Below are 19,222 nucleotides of genomic sequence, written 5' to 3' on the forward strand. Positions count from 1 at the left end.
TGATACCGGCATTTATTCATTCTATTTTTTCCAGCATCTTCAGTGGGTTGCCATTGTTACTTGTCTTAGCTGCTGGGGTTCTGCTGTTGATTTGCCTGCTGCGCAATAGCTGCTCCTCCTTTGGCCCTACACAGCCGAGACCAGCTGCAGATGCTTTGTAACCGTATGCTTGAATGCTATGGAACTCTGCCCCTGGATACACTCAGGGTGGCTTATGGATTATCCTTTCGTTTTGCAGACTACACTTGCATGCAACCAGTCTTCACCTGCTTGGAATGTTCATTTGAATGGGAATTGGATCTTTGTGTCTCCAATACGGTATCTCCTGCACCGGATTTTGATCTGCTAATGAGTCCCTTGGTGTCCCATGAGCAAGAATGTTCGGATGTGTGGATTATTGCCTGCGCGGCTGCGCTTGGAGTTTTGGCACAATAGGATATCTGTGCAGCTGCACAGGATTTCCTCCAACGGAGTTATATCGAGTATCACACAAGTTATCCTGTGATGGTGCTGGAGGCACCCATAATTGAAGAACACATATGTTCGTTCTGATTGCTTAATTGGATGGCGTCTCTTTTTTCTGACAATAACAATGACTTCCTTTTGGAGGCTGTTGCAACTTACTGCTCATACACTCTGATGGATTGATCTTGGCTGGAGACCATCATCGGCCGTATATATATATATATATATATATTTTTGTTTTTTTGTGTGTATTACCATTCTACAAGATACTATTTTTTCTGGCTTCAGCGCAATTTTTCAAATTGACTGTAGTATACTAAATTTGAGGTCACATCTATATAGATGCTCTTGATTCTTGCTCCCATTTCTTGAACTCTGTGTTCTCAATAAACCTCTGTCCGATGACCTGACCAGGGGAGGGTGTAGTGAGGATTGGGGATTAACTGCAGGTATTGCTAAATTTAGCGTAAGTTAGTAGATGCTTGGCCGCCATTTTGCCACTTTTGCACGCGTTACTACATGCCTCTGTTCTCGTAAATACTCTGCTTGCGCTTTTTCACATGAGAACTGTCTGCCTTTCACACGTCTAGCTGTACACTGTGCTCCTCGTCTGCACAGCGTGTTCAAGGTCGAAAAACAATGTATGCTGTTGATTCACTTTGGTCAGTCCCGCGCCCATAGACATAACATAGAACACAGCTGCACTACTGAAACTCGGGTGCTTTTACTATGGCATTGTATGCGTGTAGAGGCACTTGGAGAAGATCATTCCAACGAAGAAGAGCTGTGTTTGTCCGGGGATGTAAATACTTTCATCTAAACTTGGAGGTATGGGGTCCCCCTGGCAAAGCCTAGAGGTCTTCTATAATTATAATAAACTAGCTTTTAGCACGGGGAGGGTGGTACAGTGCTGCAGTCCTGTTTCCACTGTCATTATACTATGGTTTCCCCTTCTGTGCTTTATGGAATTGTAACAATGCTGATTATATTGTTCTTATGCATTTTGATGCTAGTATTGGCTTGTGTACTGCATTATAGAGCACGTTAGTTAAAATAAACATTTACAGTGTCTCTGTTTACTCATGTTTTGGACAAGTATGAGTGTTTGAAGGAAAAGGTGTTCTTGTTCCCGCGATTCTTGAGAGGGTCGGAGTGACATGTTCTAGGATATCTAATCATTGGTAGCTTCGCTGTAGTACGTAGAACGAATGAGACACTATAGCTAGTCGGATTGGGGTTCTGGGCACCGAGGTGTGTTTTTTGGTACACCACTACACACCAAGGTCCTGGTTTCCTGCGCATAGTTCTATGTGCGCAGAACCCCTGCTACAATTTCTTATGATCAAATTGTAAAACTTCTCATGGTAACTAAATCAGGCTCCCCGTTGGATCCCTGTCCTCCCAAATTAATCCACATGATAGTGGAGACAGTTGCAAGCCCACTCCTGGTGGTACTTAACACTACCATTGAATCAGGGATGATTCCCAAAAGGTAGAAAAAACATCCATTCTACCCCTGTTAAAAAAGCCCAGTCTAGATAAATCTGACCCAGGGAACTACTGCCCTATCTCCCACCTACCTCTTCCAGCAAAACATTTGGAGAAACATATGAATCAAGAACTAGCACAATTTATTGAGATTAATCATGTTTTAGACTCCACCCAATATGGCTTTAGAATTAAGCACATTACCGAAATGGCCTTAATTACGGCAACTGAGGAAATAAGACACTTGGTGGACAATGGAGGTTTGGCAGCATTGATATTATCAAATCTGTCAGCAGTCTTTGATACGGTAGATCTCAGCACCCTATTAAAGCGGCGTCAAGAGGCTGGGATAGTAGGCCCAGCTCTTGCTCTCCTCCGTTCCTTTCTGTTAGATCGAGAACATTTTGTCGACGTAGAATGCTTTAAATCTCAATGTTTCAGGCTTCCATGTGGGGTACCACAGGGCTATTCTTTGGGCCCTACCCTGTTTAATACCTACGTTGCACCCCTGGCCAGTTTGATTAAAGTTCATGGCTTTAACTTAGTATCATATGCAGATGATACCCAGATTGTTTCCATCGCAAGCAAAAATCACGACACAGCCCACAACTTCAAAGAATGCATGAGAAATGTAGGTGACTGGATGGCAGATAATTACCTTAAACTGAACTCAAATAAAACAGAGGTTCTACTCTTCGGCAGAGACACCTCGTTCTGGTCTTCAGAATGGTGGCCCTTGGAGCTGGAGATCCCTCCTTCTCTAGTCACCACAGCAAAAATTCTGGGGGTCATTATTGACACCTCCTTATCCTTCTCACATCATGCAAAGATGCTCTCCTTGTCAATCTCTCTTACCTTGAAAATCCTGAGGAAAATTCTTCCATTTATACCACTGGCAATACAGAAAACAGTGGTAGCAGCTCTAGTTTTATCAAAACTCCATTACTGTAATGGGATATTGGTTGGAGAAAACAAATCGGTAGTGGCAAAACTGCAGGTTCTCCAAAACTCCGCAGCCCGTCTGCTCTTCGGCCTAGCTAAATTCTCATCGGCCAGAGAGGCTCTTGATACCTTGCACTGCTAGCCTGCGGTGAAGCGAATTAAGTTTAAGGCGCTTTGTATCGCCTACAAAGCTCTGCATAACCTTGGTCCTGTCTACTTAGCAGATTGCTTCCAATGGCATTTGCCAGCGCGTACACTTTGGTCCGCCTCTTTAAAGCTCGTGAAAGAACCCAAGGTCCGCCTGCTTAGCTGGGGTGGTAAAAGCTTCTTATGTATCACATCCAGATGGTGGAATGAGATGCCAATGGAGTTAAAAAAAACTCCCCATATCTGCTCTCCTTTAGGAAGAAACTAAAAACCTGGTTTTACACCCAATAACATCTCATAAACATGCGGATGGTTGGTTGGTCTTTGTGTTGAGCTGCAAGCACCTAGACGCCCTTGGGTAGTAGTGTACTATATAAATAAATAAAGAGGTAGGCCCAGTTGTTCCTGTTAAATGCCTTTTCCGCAAACACTGACAGGATCGCCATGAGGATTGTCCGAAATTGTCGTTTTCAATCAGATACAGCACCTGTCTTATAGTGTAATAAACCCATATTGAGCTGGGTTGACTAGATATGGGAGGTGAGGCAGCCGTCTGTTCACTAGTACCCTTGTAAAGATTTTTAGGTCCAAGTTAAGGAGCGCTATTTGAGTTTACCCTACTTATTGATTAGGATAATGTGCACCTGCTGCATCAAAGGCGTGGCCATCCTCCCGTGCGGGAAAGAATTGTACTCTTTCTTTGGGTTCCAAGTCAAATTGTCCCTGAGGCGCCATCATTCAGCGCTGGGCCTTCAAGGATCCCATCTGCCTTGAGTCCTGCCTCCAAATCGCTTCTAATAGTTGAACCAGTTGCATGGAGATGCGCCTTCTCTGCTATGCAGTGACCTCCGAAGATCACCTTATAGGCATCCCAGACCATAGTGAGGGGCATTTCACCCACCTTGTTTTCCTTGAAATAATTTCCTATAGATTCTCTCAGTGCCTGTCTGCATGGACAGTCCCTAAGTAAGGTCTTATCAAACTACCACAATGAATCTCCCTTCGCCACTCTCTGCTGGCCATCCCCCGCCCACCGTACCCACTCATGATCCAATAGTGCAATGGTGCCCTGCTCAATGGTAGTTGTTGACACAGAGAATAACCAGTACCCCCACATCAAGTCAAATCATGGAGTATGACCTGTGTGCATGGGAGAAAAATTTAAAATGCACTCCGGTACGGTGGCCCGAGCGAGCACACTCTGGTCTGCCAGGATTCGCTAAACAATTAGCTAGGGCCCGGGAACATGAGCGCCTCACCCTCATCACCCAGCTGGAAGCCCGGGCCCTGCACCTGGAGCAGCGCCTAATATCTGACCCCCACCCAAGAGGAAATCTCCTGCCAATTGCATCTTGTCCGCGACAAGATACACTTCCCCCTCTAGAAGCGGCTAAACTCCTCTTGCGCAGTGACAGCCACCTTTTTTGGCCTGGATTAAAAAAATGGAAAATTGCTTTACTGGCTGGCCTCTCACCAGCTAGTTAATAGGATAGTCCCTGAGATCATGGATGAGGTAGGCTGTATGCAGTGATTCCTGCCGAACATCCCCAGGCTTTCGCCCAGTACTACGAGGAACTATATGCCGTACCGGCTGACAGGGATCCAATGGCATATAATCTCTTCTTGGACTCAGCCATCCTCCCAGTCCTCTCCAGGGAGGATTCCCAGCTGCTCGATGGGCCCCTTATGGTGGAGGAAATCGGGGTGGTGCTTCCGGGTATGAGCCCTGGGAAAACCCCTGGCCCAGATGGGTTCCCCTTGGAATGCCTTGTGAAAAATCAGGACCTACTTTTCCCCCACCTTCTAGCACTGTTTGAAGAGGCGTGTTACTTTGGCTCCTTTCCAGGTGACCTAGACTCTGCCACTATAGTAGTGATTCCCAAAACGCAACCCCCATCCACATCGTGTGCTCACTACCGCCCCATCTCACTACTTAATTGCTACATCAAGGTTTTCACCACGGTACTGGTCAACAGATTGAAAAAAGTATTGCTGACACTGCAGCTTCATGCCGCAGAGAAGCACGCAGCACTGTATTCGATGACTCCATGTGGCCCTAGCAGACCATCACTCCTAACAGCAAGTTCTAGCCTTACTCCACATTGATTACTAAAAGGCATTTGATTCAGTGGACTGGGGCTATCTCCAAAAGTTGGTGGCTTCTACTGGCCTCGGTCCACGCATTCAGCACATGTGCGTGTGAACAGGGTTCTATCGGACTCATTCCCCACAAGGCGAGATACAAGACAGGGCTGCCCCCTTTTCTCTTCACCCTGGCTATGGAGCCTCACGGCCAGCTTATCGGTAGAGACTCGCAATACATGGAATGAGTGTGGGGTAACGACCATGAGGATCGCATCACCCTATACTATGTTCGCCTGTACTTGGCGGACCCAACAAGGAGTGGCCCTTGATGCCTCCATTTGCTTGGGGCTTTCAAGAAGGCCTCGTACCTGAAGATGAAGCCCTCCAAAATCAGTGCTGGTCCCATTGGCTCCCCGGAGGGACTGCTTAGACTGGCAGTCATCCATTCCCCTCCGCATACTGAGCTTCAAGTTCCTGGGCTTGTGGGTGGCGTTGCACCGTGAACTCACCTGGGCCCTTAACCTGCAACCGCTGTTCAAAGAGGCAAGACCTAGCAAAATGGCAAAGCCTTCCCCTTAAAGTAATGGGCCATATAGCACTGTACAAGATGATGGTACTGCCCCGTTGTCTACATCTTTCAAAGCCTACCACTCCAGATCCCGAGGTCTTGATTCCGAGGACTGGAAGGGGACACACAGACCTTTCTACGGCGGGGATCGCAGCCCCGATTAGCACTCACCCACTGCCAATTAGGCCCCTTCGATGGTGGCCTGGGTATGTCCAACCTGTACCGCTATTATCTCGCCTCTCACCTCCTCCTGGTCCAAGACTGGTTCAACGTGGGTGGTCAGACCCAGTCTATAAACTGTAACTTTCCCTATTAGATTTCTCTGCTTTACAGGCATCACTGTATGGCTCCCCGGTCCCCTCCCATATGCCTCTGGTTACACAGGTGGTATTCTTGGCTTGGCGAGCCGCTCGGTGTCACGTTCAATGGGACGGTAAACTTACACAACAAACCCCTCTATGGCACGGCACCTGGCTGAAGAAGGTAACAGCACTCACTGGTTTCAAAACATGGGATGCCATCGGGATCTGTCAACTAGGAGACGTGTGATCAGGAACACACATACTTTCTTTTGCAAATCTACAAGAGAAATATGCCTTCTCCCACACCCAATTCTACAGGTTTCTGCAGCTCAGACACTCCCTTCATGGCCATATACACAATTAAGAGCCACTTCCGGAGTTTAGTCCAATAGAGGCCAAAATCCTAATGGCTGGACTGGGTCGTGGGGGAGTTTCCCAAATCTATTGAACTCTCATAATAAACACTTGTGACTCGCTTAGCCTGCTCAGGACCCAGTGGGAGGGTAGGGTGGGCCTTCTAAAAGAGGAAGACTGGTGTGATGCCCTCATGGCCCCTGTGAGCTTACCATCTCCTCCAAACTGTGGTTAATGCAAACTTATTACCTCTACGCAGCATATTCCGCCCCTCCCTTCATGGCTACACAGAACAGGCCTTCGTTCCGATTCCGCCTGCCCATGGTGCGCAGCTCCTCTGGCAGATTTCTTTCACATGGCATGGTCCTGTGCAAGAATACAATTATATTGGACTGCATTGACAAAGATCCTTGCCGATGGGCTGGGTTGGGCAGTACCCCTGTTCCCCTCCTTGGCGTTTCCGAAGGTACGGGTGGCACTGGGTCCGAGAAGTCCTTCCTGGGTATGACCCTCCTTGTTGCCAAGCATGATATTGCGGCAAAATGGCTGAGTCTGTTCCCCTCCAAACATTACACAGTGATGTTGTGGGGTAGATTGGTGTGCCCAACAGGAGAGGGTGGTGTTTGAGGCAAGGGGTTGTCCCCGGCAACATGATCGTGCTTGGGGTATGTGGTTGAACCAATGACTTACTGTACTCAAATTACAACACCTGGGAGACCAATCATCACTTGTTCTGGCCTTCATGGTTGCAACATTTCTCTTCCAGGGGATCCTCATCAAAGTTATAAGTACTGAATATTCCCACCCATTTGCAGGGACCCCGGAATACATTAAAAGTATATATATATAAAAACATGCCTGGAAGGGTTTGGTTTGACTTATACTGGGTGCTCCCTTGTGTGTGGACAAAGTTATACCTCTGAAAAGCTCTAATGAGAGCGAAACACGTGTCAGGGGTTGCTTCTATTCATTTCAGGTTGGCTTGGATGGTATTTTACCAATCCAAAGCTGTAATACTGTGCCTTAAGTGATAAAAGGTTTTGGCTATTTTACAGCTTGGCATGAATAGCACTGTGCTAATCCTATGCTTAAAGACTTTGCTGTAGGAATGGCAAAAGACTGTCCCTTTACATTTCGGCATGGATGGCACTGTGCTAATCCGACGCTTAAAGACTTTGATTGAAAAGCAGACATTTGAAGTAAGCAAATTTAGAGTGTCGCTGGTGTTGATAGATTTTTATACTGGAGCTGCTTTCAACCTAAACTTGAGAACTACCCAGAGTTTTCTGCTTCTTTTTTTGCCTAATTTATGCGTCACTCTATGCCTGAAAGGGTTTGGTTTGATAGATATATATATATACAATGCAGCATCCAATAAAACAAGGCTAACCAATGCTCCGGTAATCTACTTTAGCAGTAATAGACCTAAGTTCTGCTCTCTTTTTATTATATATGTATATTCTTTTTATATCACACATATATTCAAAAAGAAAACATAGGAGGACAATGAGACGCCTGAGCTCTCTTTAATGAACAGCAGAAAATTGCCCTGTCACACAGCAGGCATTGTTTGCCCATAGGCTGCATTGGAACCTTAACAGCATAGAAAATGAAAGCTATTGCAGGAGCAAAACGTGCACTGTGCCTTTAAGGCAACCACGACCCCCAGCTTCCCTTTATGCCTCAGGGGTGACAGGTCAGTTGTTCTTTCCGGCTCCTTCAGTCTGCACTCTGGATTTTCAGCTCTGTACTTACTACTGCCATATAGAAATACACAGTAACACATCGCAAAGGACATTTTTCAGAGCAAAATAACGTAACTCCCAAACAAAAGAAAGCATACATCTAAAGTGTGAACTCGGATCCCCATCCCCCCACCCACCCCCCCCACGAGTTGCGCTCGACTCCCTACAAACCACAGACCAACCAACACCCAGTGATCACAGAAAAAAACCCAGGAATGACAAGCTATCCGCCCCAGCAGGGGCCCACCGCACCCGGAACCCCCTCGCCCACCCGTGACTTCCGACGGTGCACACTCCAACATAGTATGGCCACCCAACCCCCACCGGGAGATCATCAGCCGCCACAGGGGGCTCCAACCACAGGCCCCGGTAGTCCGCCCACCTCTTCCAGATCTTATAGTGCTTTCGCGGACAACCCCGGGCCACAAAAATGGGTTGTTCCAGCCCCATACAAAAGTCAAGGCCATTCTTCCAGGCGTCCACCGAGGGGGCCCGCTCAGCTTTCCACATCCTGGCAATGTCCCGTTTCGCCAACGTAAGACCCAGTAGCATGAGGTGCCGCTTATAGAGATTACCCCCGATGCCATCCATGATATGCAACAACGCAAGCTGTGGCGTGCGCTGGAGCAGCCACCCAAGAACCTCGGACAAACAAGAAAAAAAACCCTCCAGAAGCCATCCAGCGACGAACAGTGCCAAACCGTATGAAGGAAAGTACCCTCCGCCCCGCCACATCTGAGGCATTCCGGTGAGGCTATCAGGCACGCACGGTACAGGCGCGCCCGAGTATAATACACCCGATGTAGGTATTTGAATTGTACCAGGCGGAGGCGCATTGCTATGGCCGCACCCCGTGGGGCAGCCAGAGCCTCCCTCCAATCCTCCTCCTCCAACGAGCCTACATCCTCCTCCCATGCCGTCCGCAATCTATCCAAGGTGGGCGCGCTATGTATAACCAGTGACTGGTAGATCCGCGAAATCTTCTTAACCGTGAGATCCCCCATAAAGACTTTCGCCTCCAGTGGACTGAACTCGGGAATATCCTCCAGGCCCACCAGGCTAGGAGCCAGTGCATGGCGGAACTGGAGGTAGCGAAAGAATTGTGTCCGGGGCATACCAAACTCCTCCTGCAGATCCTGGAACGACTTGAGGGAGCCACCCCTCATCACATCCCCCAGAGTAGATACACCGATATCATCCCAGCCGCCGAACCCCTGTAGCGCCGCCAACTCCGGCAATCGTCCATTGTGCCAAAGAGGAGTCTCCCCCGTCAACCTATTCCACCACCCCATTCTCTTCAGAGATTGTCGCCATACCTGGAAGACCACCCTGGACACCTGCGGCAGCGAGCCCCGCAGTGCCGGGGAGTATAGTATTGTGTGGAGAGTATGTCGTCCCATGAGGTGTCTCTCCAGCGCGTATGCCGGGTCCCCCCGATCGCCATACCACCACTCATTGAGGACCAGGAGGTGCGAAGCCTGATAATATGAGAGTATGTCAGCGGCCGCCAGCCCACCACAATAGGTGGACAGGAAGCACGTGCATAACGCCACCCGCACCGCCCCTTGACCCCACAGAAACCGGCCCAGCACTGAATTCACCGTTCGAAACCAGCTGTTCGCTATCGGGTAGGGGTGATTTTGAAGCTGGTACAACAGCCGAGGGAGTGCCACCATTTTAAAGATCGCCGATCTACCGTATATTGTCAACGGCATACGGGACCAAGTCGTAATGTCCTCACGGACGCGTTCCCAAACCGGTGCTACATTACGGCCCCAGGAAGTCTCCGGCACCTCAGACAGATACACACCCAGGTATTTGAGTCCTCCATCGGCCATTTGGAGCGCGGACGCCCATTCTCCCACCCCACCCCCGCCCCCCAGGACCCACAGGGTGGACTTATTGGGATTCATAAAGAGCCCAGACGTTTCCCCAAAGATTCGCATTATGTCCAGTATTCGAGGTCCCGACCTGTCCAACGCCGTTAGAAAAAATAGGACATCATCGGCATACAGGGCTATCCTGTCAGATAGTCCAGGGGCCCATTCAAACCCCTGCAGCTGCGCATCTATACGTACCCACGCCGCCAAGGGCTCCATGGCAATGGCAAACAGGTAGGGCGACAGGGGGCACCCCTGTCTCGTACCCCGTCCAATAGGGAAGCTAGAAGATAGGGCCCCCGCCACCCGGACGAAGCCGACAGGTCAGTGTACAGGAGTTTCACGTAGGACAGAAACCGGGGGCCCAGGTTAAGGCGGTGGAGCAAGGCGAACAGGTACGTCCAGCTTAAGGAATCAAATGCCCTGTCCATATCCGCCAGCAAGAGCGCCGCCTGCACCCCCGCACCGCCGCCAGGGCCGCGTGAGCCCTCCATATATTATGCCGCGTAGCCCTATGCGGCATAAAGCCAGCCTGTTCCGGATGAACCAGATTCGAGATGTGGGGCAAGAGGCGATTAGCCAGGGCCTTGGCCAGGACCTTAGCCTCGACGTTCAGGAGCGAGATGGGACGATAAGACGCATGGCGCTCCGGAGGCCGACCCGGCTTTTGGAACACCACCACCTCAGCATGGCGCCAGTCGCGCGGGAGTCGGCCGGCCTCTCTTGCCTCTTCCACCGCTGCCCGGTAGTGTGATGCCAATTGCAGGTTAAAGTGACGATGGAACTCGCACGGGAACCCATTGGGTCCCGGCGCCTTCCCAGCATTGAGTTCCCCTAGCGCCCCACCCAGTTCCTCCCCGGACAGGGGAAGGTCCAGCTGCTGGCGTGCTCATCCGATACCACCCGGGGCGGAAGATCTTCAAGAAATTTGACCACCGTTGCCTCATCTAGACATTCCGAGGGGGCATATAAACTCGCATAATAGGTGGCGAAGCTATCAGCTATAACCACCGGGTCTATGATCGGCGCTCCCTGCTCGTCGAGCAGCCCCGGAAGGGTCTGCGGGGCGAGCGCCCCCTGGCAGAGCCGATGTAACATCTTGCTAGACTTGTCGCCCCACTGATAGATACGACTGCGCGTCGCCAACCATACCTGGCGGGCCTCGTCCATCAATAGGGAGGCATACGACTGCCGCGCCAGCAACAACTGTCGCACAACTGGGCCGTTCTCAGTCCCCCGGCATCGACGCTCAAGTCCCTCCACCTCCGCCTCCGCCCGGACCAAAGCCTCCCGGCGCTTTCTGCGGGCCGCAACGCACCATGCAATATCTACCCCCCGAAGGGTGGGCTTCAGAGCCTCCCAGAGAACAACCGCACAGGGGGCCGGCCCTACATTATGGACCAAGTAATCCGCAATCACCTCCCTCATACAACGGTCATATTCCGGGTTCTGCAGGTTCCACATAGCTAGCCGCCAGCGAAATGGCTGTCGCCTCCCGCCCAGCCGCAACCCGACAGAGACCGGGGAGTGATCGGTTAACCCCCTGGGAAGAATCTCCGCAGTGACCACCCTCGGTGCCAAATCCCGGGGGACAAAAATATAATCTAGACGGGAAAAGGACTTGTGTACAGCAGAGAGATATGTGAACTCCCTCCAATCGCCATGAACATGTCGCCAGGCATCCACCCAATCAAGACCTCGGACCATGGACGCCAGTTTCGTGGAGTGCGCATCCCCGGATCCACCCCCGGGGCGGTCCCTGTCCCTCCCCAAGTCCATAACGTCATTCCAGTCACCCCCAACCACCGCAGCCACATTAGGCATCTCCGCCCACACAGAAAGCAGCCGCTCCACAAGGGACCATTGCAAGGGGGGGGGGGCATAGACACAGCCAAGCAGGACAACCTCATCCCCTATCTTGCCCTGAAGAAACACGTACCGGCCCTGCGGGTCAAGCCATTGTTTTATGTGCACGTATGGAACCCTACGGTGTATCAGGACCGCCACCCCTCTGGATCCCTGTATAAACCCTGCATGATAAACCATCTGGAAACCATACCGCTGCAAGCATAGGGCCTTGGTGCCCATCAAATGCGTTTCCTGCAGGAGGAGAATGTCCGCCCCCAACCTCTTGGCGTGGCGCAGGACTGCCCCCCGTTTAATTTTATCCAGGACCCCCCTGACATTCCAACTCACAGTGCGGAGCGCGCCCGAAGGCCCCTTAGCCCCTACGTTCCCCCCCGCCATGGGGCACCCAATGGAAACAAAACGTACATAGTCGGTCCCTGATGCAAGTAGGCATGACTAAATGAGCACAATAAAAGAGCGCAACCCGTTCCCACAACGAACTCCCCACCCCAACACAATACCCCACCCCATACCTCAAGAACCCTGAAGTACCTGTCGCGGCGCATGCGGCACCCGGCTCCCAACGGGGAGGCACAGATTGCACGCACCAATGGATTCCCAACAAACAGCCCATGTCACCCAGGCCCACCCCCCACCACCCTGAACAGGTAGGGACACAGCCCCATTTAAGAGCTCCCTCAATAACCTGAGAAATACATATGCACAGAGTCTAAGGGGGGAGGCAGCGCGGCAAGACACTCCGCACACAGTTCAAGGGACCAATGGAGGGGGCCGGACAGCTGCATCTCCCAGGGCCCGCCCCCCCCCCGCGACGACGCGGAGTGCCTCCTGGAGCGTGATCAACCATGTCCATTCCGGCGCCGGCCCTGCGCATTCCTGGAAGGCCCCTTGCTGAGAGAGGAGTCTGAGTGCCGCCCAGGTGGCGAGTGCACCCGCACCCGCACCGTTTCATCGGTCCACTTAAACACCTCCTCCAGGGAATCGAAAAAGTGTGTGCGGGATTGGAACACCACCCGCAGGCGGGCAGGGTAGAGAAGAGCATAGGACAAATTCAAGTCTCTCAGCCTGGCCTTTGCCGCCATAAACGACTGGCGTTGTTGTTGCACCAGTCGGGTATAGTCCGGAAACACCAGGATGCGGTGATTATTATACAGCAAGGGTTCCTTGGCGCGGGCCTGCTTCAGCACCGTGTCTCGGTCCAGATAGTTCAGGAGCCTAGCAATCACTGGGCGTGGGCGGGCACCCACCGGGGGCCTCTGCAGGAGCGCTCTATGGGCCCGCTCCACAACAAAGCACCGAGACAGCGCCTAAGCCGTGACCCAGCTCTCCAGCCACTTCGTAAGGAATCGCTCCATTCCCCCATCTTCACAACCCTCCGGAAACCCAACAAAGCGTAGATTATTCCTCCGGGCCCGTCCCTCCGCATCCTCGATCCGGAGCGCCAGCCCCTTCTGAATGCTCTCCAAACCCGCCACCTTCTGCTTGAGGACCCCAACATCATCCTCCACCCCGGAAATGCGGGTTTCCGCCTCCGTGATACGAGATACTGCGTTGCGGAGGTCCTGTCGCAGTAGCGTAACGTCCGCGCCCACTGCTCCAATTTTCGCGTCCAACATATCCCGGGATTGGGTGATCGCAGCCATCAGGGCAGCATTATCCGGCACCGCATCCTGGGAGGCCCCAGCAGTCCCACTCGCCGCCCCCGGGCCAGTGAACTTATCGATCGGCCCCTGCTTTGTGGAGCCCCCACCGGTCTTGTCCCTCGTCATGATGTGTCGCCGCGGCCCCAGAGATCGCCCAGGGAACGCAGATGGGGCGCCCGCACAAACGAACACCCGGAGCCGGTGCCCCAAGGCCCAGAGCTTTGCCCCGCTCGGACTCGCGGATCAGCGACTGCGGCAGAGAAAGCCCCGGGCTCGTAAGTCACCAACGCAAGCCCCAGCGCGTCAGTCACACCCCGCGTCGCAGCACCAGACCATCAAGTGTCCAGGGCGCCAGGCCCAGCCCGTGAACTGCGCACTCTTCGTCAGTAATAGGCTGCAGCGGCATCACCAAGGCCACAGCCCGGAGCTCCACACCGGCCTGTCGAACTACTGTAGCACTCCGGGCGCCCTCCACGGCCACTGGGCCCCCGGGAGCACCCCCGGATCTCAGCGGGCCTACTGTCCCAGCCAGTCCATGTCCTCCCTTGTGATCGCAGTAGGGCGCCCCCAATGAAGCATACCCCGAAACATCGAGTAGCCGCCGCACCTCCGTGCACCCCAAGGGTTCAGGCACCTCCAGGCCCGATGGCCACAAGTAGCACCCCACGTCCGCACGTCCAGATCCGCTGGGCCCTTCCGCAGGGACGCCTCAGCCCCCACCACCGCGGCCCGATCCAGCCGCCGAACCCCCAAGGCAAAGCCTAGCCCCACTATCGAGAGAGGGGGGGAGCAACGAGGGGGGGCGCCACTCGAACCACCTGCCACCGACTATGCCTCACCGAAGTCAGCTCCTGCCCCGGGGGGCCCACCACACATTCGGCGCCGCTGGCGCCCGCCCAAGGTCCGGACTACTGGCCGCTCCCGTCACACAATCCACGTGGGCCGGGGCTTCGCCTCCTCACCTCCCCTCCCCACCGCCAAGGCAGCCAAAGTCCAGTGGCAATTAGGGGGGCCGACTCACCCCCGCAGGGACTCCGCCACCTCCGGGCCTCGGACAGCGCCCGCCGCCGCTTCCGGACACTCCAGGGCCACTGCAAGCCCCACTTCCGCTCAGGGCTCGGCCAACTCCAGGTCCTGGCTGCGCCGTCTGCTGCCAGGCCGCACCGCGCGCGGCCAACGGCACCCGGTCTGCAGTCCTACGATCGGCGCCTCCGCACGATCGACTCCTCCCGCAAGGCACCAAAGCCGCTACGCTCCCCCCGGGACTCAAAAGCTGTCCGAGGGAGCCAGGATCAATGTCGGATATAAGACGGGCTGGACGGAGCTCGTTAGCACAGGTCCGCCATGTCGGCTTGCTTGGCCACGCCCCCCAGCACTGTACTTTTTTGGCTTTTTGTCAAACATGTTTTCTTTTACTAGCCAGTAACTTCTGTTCATTTCACTTGTTTTACCTGTTGAAGTAAGAATTAACTTTTTCTGACAGAAATTTAGCTTTTTTCTGTCAAATTATGCCTTTTCTTTTTTATCCTTGCCCCTCCTGTGGCAAAAAGAAGGCCAAAACAGATTCACATTCTGTTTGCATTCTCTGTCTTCCTGAGTCTCATACTCCTGAGACCTGCCAACACTGCAAGAATCTTTCCAGACGCACTCTCAAGGAGAGAGAAAGGATTTGTCTTTATGGCCTCTTAGAAAATAAGAAATCTACTACTTCCAGAGGCAGCTCTTCAGTGAGGCACAAGAAGAGACCCAGGTCAACTTCCAAAAGTAAAATCCCTGTCTGTTCTTCTTCGGCCTTGAGCTCTGCGTCAAAAATGCCTTCAATGGTGAAGAAAATGACTTTGATGGTTTCTCAATCCACGAAGCCTCCGTCGAAAGTATCGGAACACCGCTAGTCATCGAACACTTCTCAGGAAAATAGAGGTATGTCTTCCCATCAACGACATCCACCGACGTCGGTTCAACCCCCTCCATTGCCGTTAACTCAGCGACGGTCAACTTCGAGGAGCAGATCTCCGTTGGCGCCTATACAACCCTCAACATCGAGACACCCTTCTCCGTTGGCACTGTCGCTAAGGCGGTCAACGTCGAGGCCTTAATCAATTTTGACACCCTCCCAGAGAGGCTCATCGTCCAGAAGACATTCTCTGTCGTTATCTCCCTGTACGACGTCAAGGCACTGTTCTCCGTTGGCCAGTACACTCCCAATGTCGAAGCACCAGTCTCCGTCGGCTACTCATCTCCCGACGTTGAGAACTCGAACTCCATCAGTGTCTTCCCAGATAGAGGTCTTGGTGGCACATAGCTGTTCTACGTCCAGGCACTCTCATCTCTTGATGTCGACACACCGATCACCATCGGAAAGACGTTCACAGTGTACCCGCTCAGTGTCAAAGGGGCGCTCAGCGGCCTTAATCTCGTGGCCGAGATCACCACAGGTGCCTCTCTTTACGTCGAGGAGCTCGATTTCTCTCTTTCCTGAACGGCGGGCAAAGAAAGACACCACAGACGGCTGTTCCTCCTGCACTGCAAGAGAAGGGGCAGAGATCATCTTCCGTTCATCTATCTCCCAGATGGCTCCTTCCAGTGCACCACTGGCAGAAATCTTCCTCTATGCAAACACAACAACCTCTGGCCTACTCTAGTCCTCTGCATAGATCGCAATTGGCTCGCCAAGTGCAGGTGGTGACTCTTTTTCTACCACTTCTCTCAGAGGTCGACAACTTGACCGTACTCTAACTTCCTCACCACGATGGAGGTCCCCTGCACATAGCCACCGCAAAAGGAATAGGTCACCTTTGTGGTCCTCCTCTTCTACATATTCTTCCAAAAGGGGCTTTTCACACACCTTAACGGACAGTCCACCTTCTAGAATATCTCTAGTGGACGACATTAATTCATTTCACGAGGTGCTTGCATAAGTTGAATATTGAGATGCCCACTCCTCAAACATCATCTTCGGTCATCTCTGAGGCTTTGTACCAAAGGTCGGCAGTAGGATCATTGCTACCGGGACTTTTACAACCTGTCATGAATACCTTCCTCACTCCAGCATCTCTCAGAGTGGCTCCAGTGAGGATCTTAAAGAAGTATAAACCTCCAGAGCAGAACCATCTTTTCTGCGGATCCCCCTCCTGATTCCGTTATTGCTGCTGCAAAGAAGACTCATGCAGTAGCCACCTCTTCAATGGTGCCTCCAGACATAGAGAGTTGAGCACAGGACTCTTCGGGAAGGAAATTTTGTGGCACCACAGCTTCATCCTTGAAAGTATCCTGCAGTTTAGCACTGTTGGGGCGCTATGTTGGGGCCCTGTGGAACTCCTTAGAACACTTCAAAGACAAGCTACCCAAGGAGTATCACCAAGACCTGAAGGAATTTCTTCAGGAAGGAGGTTTAGTGGCGAACCACATGATTAGTGCGGCAGCAGATGGGGCATCTCTAGCTGCACACTCTTACTCGCACGGCATCTGTACTAGAAGATCATCCTGGTTACGTCTCAGTGCTCTGAAATCAGAAGCCCAAAAGAGCATTCTAAACCTTCCTTTTTCTGGGATCTCTCACTTTGGCTCACACACGGATGAGGAACTGGCCAGAATGAAAACAGAACTTGACACTCTAAAAGCGGTAGGTCTGGAGAAGAGAAAATAATTCCATCGCCGATACAGACCTTATGACCGCAGACCATTTCATCAGAGGGTTCAAACCCCTCAATAGTCTCAGAGGCAGCAACACCAGACCAGAACACACTACCAGGGGCGTCGTCCCTCCTGTGGTAGAGGCACCCCTCACTAGCCCTCCTCCACCGCCTACACCGACAAGAATACAACCAAACAATGAGCAGCTGCTTCCCCTTTGCCGTTACCCACTCCAGTGGGGGAGGAAAGTATCGCCTACCATGTGCAAGAGTGCCACAGCATCACAAAGGATCAATGGGTACTGAATATATTGCAGAATGGATACTCTCTACGTTTCCACTATCCATCCCAAGCAATCCCTCCAGTAAAAGCAAGGTGTCACCAGCTGTTACTGCTACAGCAAAAAGTAGCCAATCTCCTACAAAAAACTGCAATAGAGGAAGTTCCTCCCTCCCAACGAGTAAAAGGGGCTACCGAAGGTACTTCCTAGTACGAAAGAAAGGTCACAAAGCAGAGTTCAGACCTATATTAGACCTTCGCATTCTGAACAAATCCATCCAAAGAGAAAAAAATCATATGCTGGCTCTCCATCAAAAATATCCTCATCTCCAGCAAGGAGACTGGATGTGCTCGATAGATCTTCAGGATGTGTATTTTCATGTACCAGTCACCGTACACCACCGGAGGTTCCTGCGCTTCATGGTTGTGACCAAACACTACCAGTACAAATTTCTTCTGTTCGGATTAAAGTAGGCCCCTTGAGTGTTCTCAAAATGCATGGCCATAGTAGCGTCTGCTCTACGTCGCCGGGGACTAATCATTTATCCGTACCTCAACGACTGGCTCCTAAATAGTTAATCTCCTCACAGTGTGAAAGACTACTATCAGATCTGCCTAGTATTGTTACAACGGCTGGGCCTTTAGGTCAGTTTTAAAAAATCAGTTCACCAACCTACTCAAAGAATACACTATCTGGGTGCTACTCTAGACTCCAGCACAGGAAGAGTGTATCCTTCGGAGGAGAGACTCTCATCTATCACTCTGAAGTGCAATCAACCTCTTCACTCTCCTCATCCCTCAGTCCTACAGGTTGCCTCACTTCTGGGGTCAATGGCATCTTGCATCTTCCTAGTTCCCAATGCCAGACTGAGGATGCGACCTCTGCAACAGGATCTGGAGGACAAATGGGATCAGAAAACCGCTTGATGGGACTACAGGATTCTACTTTAACAAGCTGTGAAAGCATCCATCCCATGGTAGACTCCTCAGAAAAACTTCTGGTGGGGAATTCCTTCAAACACCGCTAACACAATCTCTAATCACAGACTCCTTCCTTCAGGGTTGGGGAGCTCCCATCAATCAATCAATCAATCAATCAAATAATTTGTAGAGCGCACTACATACCCGCAAGGGTTCCAAGGCGCTGAGGGAGGGGAGAGGGGGGGGTGCTGTTACTACTGGTCGAACAGCCAGGTCTTGAGTTGTCTCTTGAAGGTTAGAAGGTCTTTGAGGGGGAGGGTGTTTCAGGTCTTGGCGGCTCGGTGGGAGAAGGATCTGACTCCGGCTGTGGTTCTACGGATGCGTGGGACGGTAGACAGGGAGAGGTCTGCGGAGCGGAGTTGCCTGTTGGGTACGTAGAAGGAGAGTCGACTGTTGAGGTAGGCTGGGCCGGTCTTGTCGAGTACCTTGTGTGCGTGGTACAGGAGCTTGAAGGAGATTCTTTTGTCGACAGGGAGTTGTAGGAAGGTGGATATCTGACTATGGTTACCCCCAACTTTTTGCCTAGTGTCTAGCTGGTTTTTCGACTTAGTTGGCCTGAGATCCTGCCATTCAGGGTCTCAGGCTGTCTGCTCTCTCTGTAAAATGGACTCCATGTACCCTAGGTACATACACAATTGGTAAGGATCACCTTATTGGACCCTGTACAGTGTACCCTAGGTACCCAGGGCATAGGTGTAACCTAGGCCTCCCAGGGGCTGCAGCATGTATTATGCCACCCCTGGTCTGGCCTTCCAATCAGACACAACTGGCTGATCACTCAGCTGGGGCAAGGTCGTGTAATCACCCCTTGCTTAGATATAGTATATCTATATCTACCTTA

This window comes from Triturus cristatus, chromosome 11, assembly GCF_964204655.1.
Source record: "Triturus cristatus chromosome 11, aTriCri1.1, whole genome shotgun sequence".
NCBI classification, from domain to species: Eukaryota; Metazoa; Chordata; class Amphibia; order Caudata; family Salamandridae; genus Triturus; species Triturus cristatus.